The sequence below is a fragment of the Triticum dicoccoides genome, chromosome 5A, assembly GCF_002162155.2.
Source record: "Triticum dicoccoides isolate Atlit2015 ecotype Zavitan chromosome 5A, WEW_v2.0, whole genome shotgun sequence".
NCBI lineage: Eukaryota > Viridiplantae > Streptophyta > Magnoliopsida > Poales > Poaceae > Triticum > Triticum dicoccoides.
Window position 1 is genome coordinate 608,476,966 of NC_041388.1, and position 7,417 is coordinate 608,484,382.

Below are 7,417 nucleotides of genomic sequence, written 5' to 3' on the forward strand. Positions count from 1 at the left end.
GATCGATCGGAAAGGGCGCAGGGAGTGGGTGTTATTTTCTTTGTGACATAATTTTGGATGCATGTAATGTACACCATTCCTAGTGATATATCATAATTTTGGAATTATAAAATTGCTATGCTATTTGAAGGAAATTTGCATAATTTAACTTAGCAGCATTCCATATTATTATTAAACGCTACTCATACCCTCTCTAGCAGTATTTCCTCAATCTTAAACATAGCTAATATAGTTTTAGGATTTTTTTCTCTCCATGCAAAGCATAGTTATATTTTTGTTTGTGTGTTATAAAATCTCATGCTACCAAATTATGTTGTTGTACTTTTTGCCTTTGTTTCATGAACATAATTCATAGATCTAAATATTTGTGTGTAATAGTTGCTTTGAACCCGCACACACACGACGCTCCCCTCCCCTTCCCTCTCCTGTCACCTCCGCGTGCGACAGGGGGGGAACCCTAGCGCCGCCGGCCCCCCTCCTCCCAGCCCTCACCTCGCTGTCGTCGGGCAAAGCCCGGCTGATGTTGGCGGCGGTGGGGCCTTTTCCTCCTCCTCCCCTCTCGATGGCGTTAGGCGCGGGTGGTGTTGTTGAGCGGTGGCAATGTGCTTGCATGGGGCACGACAGCGCGGTGGCGGGCGTTGGCGGCGGGGTCGTGGACGCTTGGCGACGACGCAGAGGGCTGCGTGGAGGTGGCGCCCTTGGATCCGGTGGACTTTGGATCTGGATCGGCCAGATCCTTCTTCACTTGCTTCGGGAGGTTAGGTCGCCTCAGTGGGACTTTCATCTTCACGCCATGGTGGGAGGCTGCCCCGGGTGGTGGTGTTCGCGGCTTCGTCGTTGTTGCGTCCCACCGTGGTCTGAGAGCTCGCTTCCAGGAGGCTGGTTTGCTGGGGCTCGCCAGTCCATTGCGGGGCCACAACTAGGGGGCATGTGACCGCCATCCTCCTCGCGAGTGGGTCACGACCGGGGGCGCTGGTGACCTGCTTGCTTGGCCTTGGTCCAGGGGCAAGCTGCTCGGGGTGCCCTCGCATTCCCAGATCTGGGGCAGGGTGAGGGCTGGGAAGCTGAAGTGGTGAAAATGTCCAGACAGGTTGTGGTTGTCGCTCTCCTCCCCGGGTTGCGGTGCTAGTCGTCGGAGGGTCTCCCGAGCTTGGCCTTATGGCTAACGAGTTGGGGTGCCGACGGTGGTCGTGTGTGGTCTCTTCACTGGTCGTATCTATGTCGACCAATGGTGATGCAACAAGATGGGAACTTTTGGACGCCGGAGCGGTGGCCCTGGGTGGCGGTCCATCGGATTGCTTGTCCGCAAGTGCTTGGCACCGGTGATGCTTACTTTTTCTGGCCGTGTGGGTGGCAGAGGCTGTAGCAGTGGGTGATCCTGCTGTCGATGGTGCCTCGGCGATGGTGATTCCCAGATTGTGCTCTGGAGGTCTTGTTTGATGGCGACATGCCTTCCCTCAAGGTGGGTAGGTGCTCGGGATCCCTCTGGGTGGTGTAGGAAAGAGTCTCTGGGCGAAAGCCTTCTGCCTCGGTGCCAGCAGCGGCGATGCCTGTGGGTGTCGCGTCCCTCTTGGGGGAGTTGTTGTGGTCCCTCTCACCGAGCCAGGGGCTTCAGGTGAAAGCCCTAGACCATGCCCTCGGTCTCAACAACAACGGCTTTGTACATCATTTCCTTCTTGAGGGCGTCATCGAGGAGCCCAGGGCCCTCTGGTGCACCATGTTGTCATAGGCGGACATTTTTGGATCCTGGCTTCGAGCTTCCCCGTTTCTGGCTTGGGCAGTCTCCTTGGTTTCCAAATCATTTACACGGGTCCTCGTGGGCGCCTATCAAGATCCTTGTGTCTGCACGCAGGTTCGGGCTCCACGATCCGGAGCGGGAGGGCAAGGGGCCTTCTCCGGCGATAGTTTGGTGCGTAGGACGCAACGAGGCCCGGAGATTTCCCTTGGTGGTGAGGTGTTCCTTCCGTGGCAGTAGTCTAGATTTTATTGTGGTTTGGGTGTGATCTCTGATGTTTTCATGGTTTTTTCTTTGATTTGCTTGTAAGAGGGTCTCCTCATCACTTGGCAGTGTGTTATATATATAAAGCGGGGCGGAAGCCTTTTTATAGTTGCTTTCAACCCCGTGACAGGAGATAATCAGTGGACTATATGTGTTTCATTGGGCCGGTGTGAGTGTATAGGTATATATGTGAATGCTTTAGTGTTTTTGTTTATGCTGTGACATAATTTCATTTATGCATATTTTTGGGATTTATCAAAGGTTGTAAGCTATATATACCATAGGGTGTTGCATAACACACCTTAGCAGCGTTTAGGGATGCTAAATGCTGCTAAAACGACCACTAGCAGCGTCCGCTGGGGCTTACACGCTGCTACTATCTTTTTAGGTTCATAATCTCATGCTCCCAGATTATGTTGCTCTCCATTTTGCTTTTGTATCATGAACATAATTTATAAATCCAAATATTCGAGCATGCGTGCAATACATATATAATATACAGCAAGAGATAGATATTGTAAATATTAGAAGTTTGCCGCCCACAAATGCTGTAACTTTTTACATGTTTTGCAGTGTGTGACTCGTGTGACTCTTGACAAACATTGCTAAAGTTTTGGACAGAGAGCATTTTCCTTGAAGATAAAATTAGTGACGCCGCGGATATGGCGGACGCTGCTACTAAGTCGAACAGATGCAATATTTAGTCTGTCCGAACGCGGCTACTACTTTGAGGCCTGGAATCTTCTAGGCATCACACACTGGCAGCATTTTGTCCAATGAGAACGCTGCAAGTACAGATATCTTAGCCGCGTTTGGCTGGAAGGAGAACGCTTCTACTCTCTCTGTTCCTAAATATAAGTTTTTTTAGACATTTTAAATGGACTACAACATACGGATGTATATAGACATATTTTAAAGTATAGATTCACTTATTTTGATTCGTATGTAGTCACTTCTTAAAATCTCTAAAAAGACTTGTATTTTGGAACGGAGGGACTAGTAATTAGGGAAATAACCGCTGCGTCCGGTTTTGCTCAAACGCTGCAGATAGGAAAAATACTATAAGGAGTTTTTCTATTAGTGAACCCATGAAAAAATACACGGCTGTACGATACAAGGTAATGAGGTAGCCCTCATACAATGTTGATCCTAAGATAACCGGGTCACGCAAGATGCACGTGACTATCCTACTGAAAGAAAGCGCATGCAGAACTCAGTACAACACCATGCTATATATGCCCTTTAACACCTAAGTGCAACGCCCCAAGGAGGGAGAACATCGCTAAGCGTCGTCGCTGCCAAATCCACATCAGACAAAGATTTTCACCCGGAACCCAGATATAGAGAGGAGAATAGCAGCAACATCTTCAAGAAGAAGGTGATGCCCATGAATGTCGCCTTCGTCGGTGACAAAGTGTATAGCTTTCGCCCGACAAATCCCTCGTGCCACCGCAAGGTCTCTATGACAAGTGTGGCGAATTCAGAGCTCCAGGTCAGAATCGAAGCATTGCCATTGCTAGAGAGTGCGCCCGAGCCACCCGCCGCTCCACCACTCGCCGCCTACACGACCAAGGAGGAAAGCCATCACCAACGCTATGGCACCCGTTGAAGAGCCAACCATGCGGTCGACTTTCCGGGGCGCCACTCTGGCATTCAAGGTCTGAAACACCGCCAACCTCACTTCACACCGCACCAACCACAGCAGAAGGAGGATAGTTACCCCATCCATTCCTAGCACAGCATGAGGCACTAGATCTAGGTCAGTGCCTTCACATTAGGAAGCACCTATACCTGCATCCCCGGCCATTCCTGGTGGATCAGGGGCAGGAGGATGATCCACTGACTGACGACGGTTGTCGCGAAGCAAGGCCCTAGCTCGGGGACCTTGGGCCAGGCATGCTCGCACGGCACCATGTTTGTGTCCACCGTAGCTGATCCGCTCAACTGTGTAACAATGGCATGACCACCGCCACCATGCACCATGCCCGCAAGGAAGGAAACCTCACTGCCCCCTGCCCATGGTTGTATATACATGGGCGACTTAATGTGGGATGTCTAATAATATGAGTACTATGTTAGAAAGAAACTATAAATAACTACATCGAGGGGTGATTGGTCCCGAGGTCATATTAGTGTGTGGTTTTGAATTGTGATCTTTACAGATTTTGCAATCAGCGTCTCATATTGTCACTGGAAATCTCGTTGAACCCTGTGAGCAAGGCGCGGTCTTGCAGATACCCTCAGTTTCTTTGTTAACCATGTAAGGTCTCTTTGGTTCATACCAAATCCGGATAGAACTTATGAATAGCAACACAAAAAATTCATACAGTGGCGCTATTCATTCATCAGGTTCAAAGAAATGTGGAAATGGAGCAACTTTATTTTGATCTCGATTTCAAATGAAGAACTCAGGGAATTTAAAATAACTTGTACCACTTTATGGAATTCCTAGGCGCAATCTATAGAAACGAGATCCTTAATTTCATAATAACATCCTAACTATATTTTCTCATGTGGTTTGATTTTAGTCTAACTATGTGATATCAAAATTTTCTCTATTCACGTGAATCAACATCTAAAATTGCAAAAGTTTTTTTTATACTCTAAGTTGTGCATGCATTTCGTTCCTATTTGGGGCTCCACATATTTCTAATTTCAGAGTCATTTGGATTAATGAGACCCTAAAATACAACTGTATATATTTCCAAATGTAAAGAAAATAACAGACATGCCTGTCCAGTATCCCAACTAGGTTACTAAGGTAGCTATTTGGCCTATTTAGCATGTCGAGGGAGATTTCTCTAATTGGCTAAAAAAAATCTTCTCATGTCGGATCAAAAGAAGATTGGTCGTATTTAAATTACTTTTTCCACAAGTGGATATACTCTAAACTCCGAAGGCATATTTTTCTTCTATAATCAAGTTTAAGACACTTTGTTTGCTCTGAGGGCAAGTTGGTTTCCGCAAAGATGTCATATATAAAATGGCTTCTTTTTAAGATTGAGGATCACTTCACGCAGATTCATTGCCAAGTAACCATTGCAGAACGACGCATGAATTTAGTGCATGGTTATTCATATATCAAATGATTTAGTTCTAGATTTTACAAAAGAGGGCATCGATGTAATTTTGTACAATACGTCTTGAGGATGAATGGACGTTCCTTGTGGCATGTGCATACTGAAGCACAAACTATCCACTCTAGCGAGCAAGCCCCACTGGTGACTTGCACGTATTTCCCACAACCGCATAGGATTTATTTCGTGCCCAACGCTCTCTGGGATACCAACAGAACAAGTGAGATTTCTTTACTCCAGATTAGATCTTGCTAATAGCGTGATTGCTTGAACATATCCTGTTGATATGCATACTACGTTGCTCTCACACAGTTCCTGAATTGAACTATTGCCGGTGCTCCCGTTGCCTACCATTCCTAACACTCGTTATCGTTTTCTCGTCAGTGTGCTCGAGCAACAATTTTCCGGCATGCAACTACAATTCTTGAGAAAGAGGTAGGAACAGAGAACCTACTTATGGCTCTATCCATGTCCTGAGAATTGACGCACACAGTTATGTCATTTATTGAGTGCATGTTTGGTTGGACTGGTTATAGCACACATGTCCGGTTTTCTCTTAAACTTCAGTCACTCCTTTTCAAGCCACCGTCACATTGTGGTGAGATCTCATTTTCTAGGTTACGCGCTGCCATTGCCGTCTCCTTTGCCAGACATGGCTAATGAACTCCAACTCGTGCAACTAGACGGAGATGAAGAATTAGCAAGCAAATTAGCTGCGCAATAGCAAAATCATAATTGAGATTCAAAGGGCTTGCTCTAGAACTTCTTGTGGGAAACCCATCTTATTTATGGAACCCCATAAAAATCAGTTGTCCAGAACAAGGCATGCATTCCCAGAGTAGTCCTGAGATGGCACGATGCACATAAATTGGACCGCCCGATCACCCAAAAGATCCAAAGGGCGAGAGGGAAAACAGAGCCCCCGACCCGTCCACAAACCCCAGACGATGAAGACTTCGCCCGGTCCATCCATCTGATCCATGGACGGCCCCCACCGCCAGGCCGCGGCGGCCGCCACCGCAAGCGCGCGTCATCCACTGCGACATTGAGTAGGTGCCACGGGCGTGGCCGGAAATGCAGATGCTGGCCCTCGCCGCCAGCCTCGTGCTCAGGGGCCTCCGGTGCATGCCGGCCATGCCACTGACCACCTTCTTCTTCTTTTATTTTATTTGAGGATACCGTTGCTGCACTTCTTTCGCGGATGCCAAAAGTAGATGGATGCAATATGGCTTCCAGCTCGTGGATGCTTGAAATTTAGAGTATCGGAAGCCCAAATGTGAGATCAAAACAAAAATTGAAACTATAGATTTTTTTTTGAAAGATCCAGCATCGCTGGCATTTCATTGATAATAGCAGGAAGCAGCGGAAAACAACAAGGTGATGAAGGTCCTAGGACCAAATCCGAAGATCAAAGAAAGAGAAAAGAAAAGAAAAGAAACAACAGCCCTAATAGCTGCTGCACAACACTCCATACAATCCATACTAGGCAGCGCAGCTCCGACTCCGATGAAGAAACTACCAAGGAAACAGGCAAGGGTGGCGTCACGGAGGATCACCGAACGAGCCATCAGTCACGCGTCATCGTATACCACCGGCCCCCTACCGCGGATTCGACTTCACAACAACAGGCGGTCGAGGCACACCCACGGACACACCGGAGAAGAAGAGCCGACTACCACGACCAAGGCCACGCCTCCGACATTGCTCACCGCCGTCAGCCACCGTGCACGTCCAGCCGCAGGAAGCACTAATGGGATCAAGGTCTTCAAGACGGCGTCCTAAAGAGGAGAACGACGTTGAAGACGACGCCACCGCCCGACCCTACAGCAGGATCTAGGCTTTCACCCGAAGAACTTGATCCGGGAGTAGAGGCTGCGAAGGTTCCCGACGACGCCTCCAAGGAGGATAGCGACGCCCACGAGCGCCGTCGTCGCCGGTCGGCTAGCACCGGCCAGGCTACTCGCCCGGGGCAGCCACTCCCACACAGCCGGCCGAGGCCGACCCGTACCTCCACTAGACCGTGCACCCCCCACACAGCGAGCACGCCAACGCTGTGCAGGGCCACCAGCAAGCCTCCTCGTCGACGGGCCTGCAGGAAACCAGATCCGATCCTGCACCCCGCGTCCAAACCACGAGCGAAGCCTTCCTGCTCCAGCAATCGCCAACAGGCACCGCCAGCCGCCGGTAGAAACCCCGCCCGGGCCGCCAACCCACCGCAGACCTGCCAGATCCAGGTCCCCCGCCGGACACCACACGCAGCCGCCCAGCCGAGCAGCCACGCCGCGCACACCAAGGCGACCACCGTCGCCCAGCCGAGCCGCCGCGATCACCACTCGCGCCC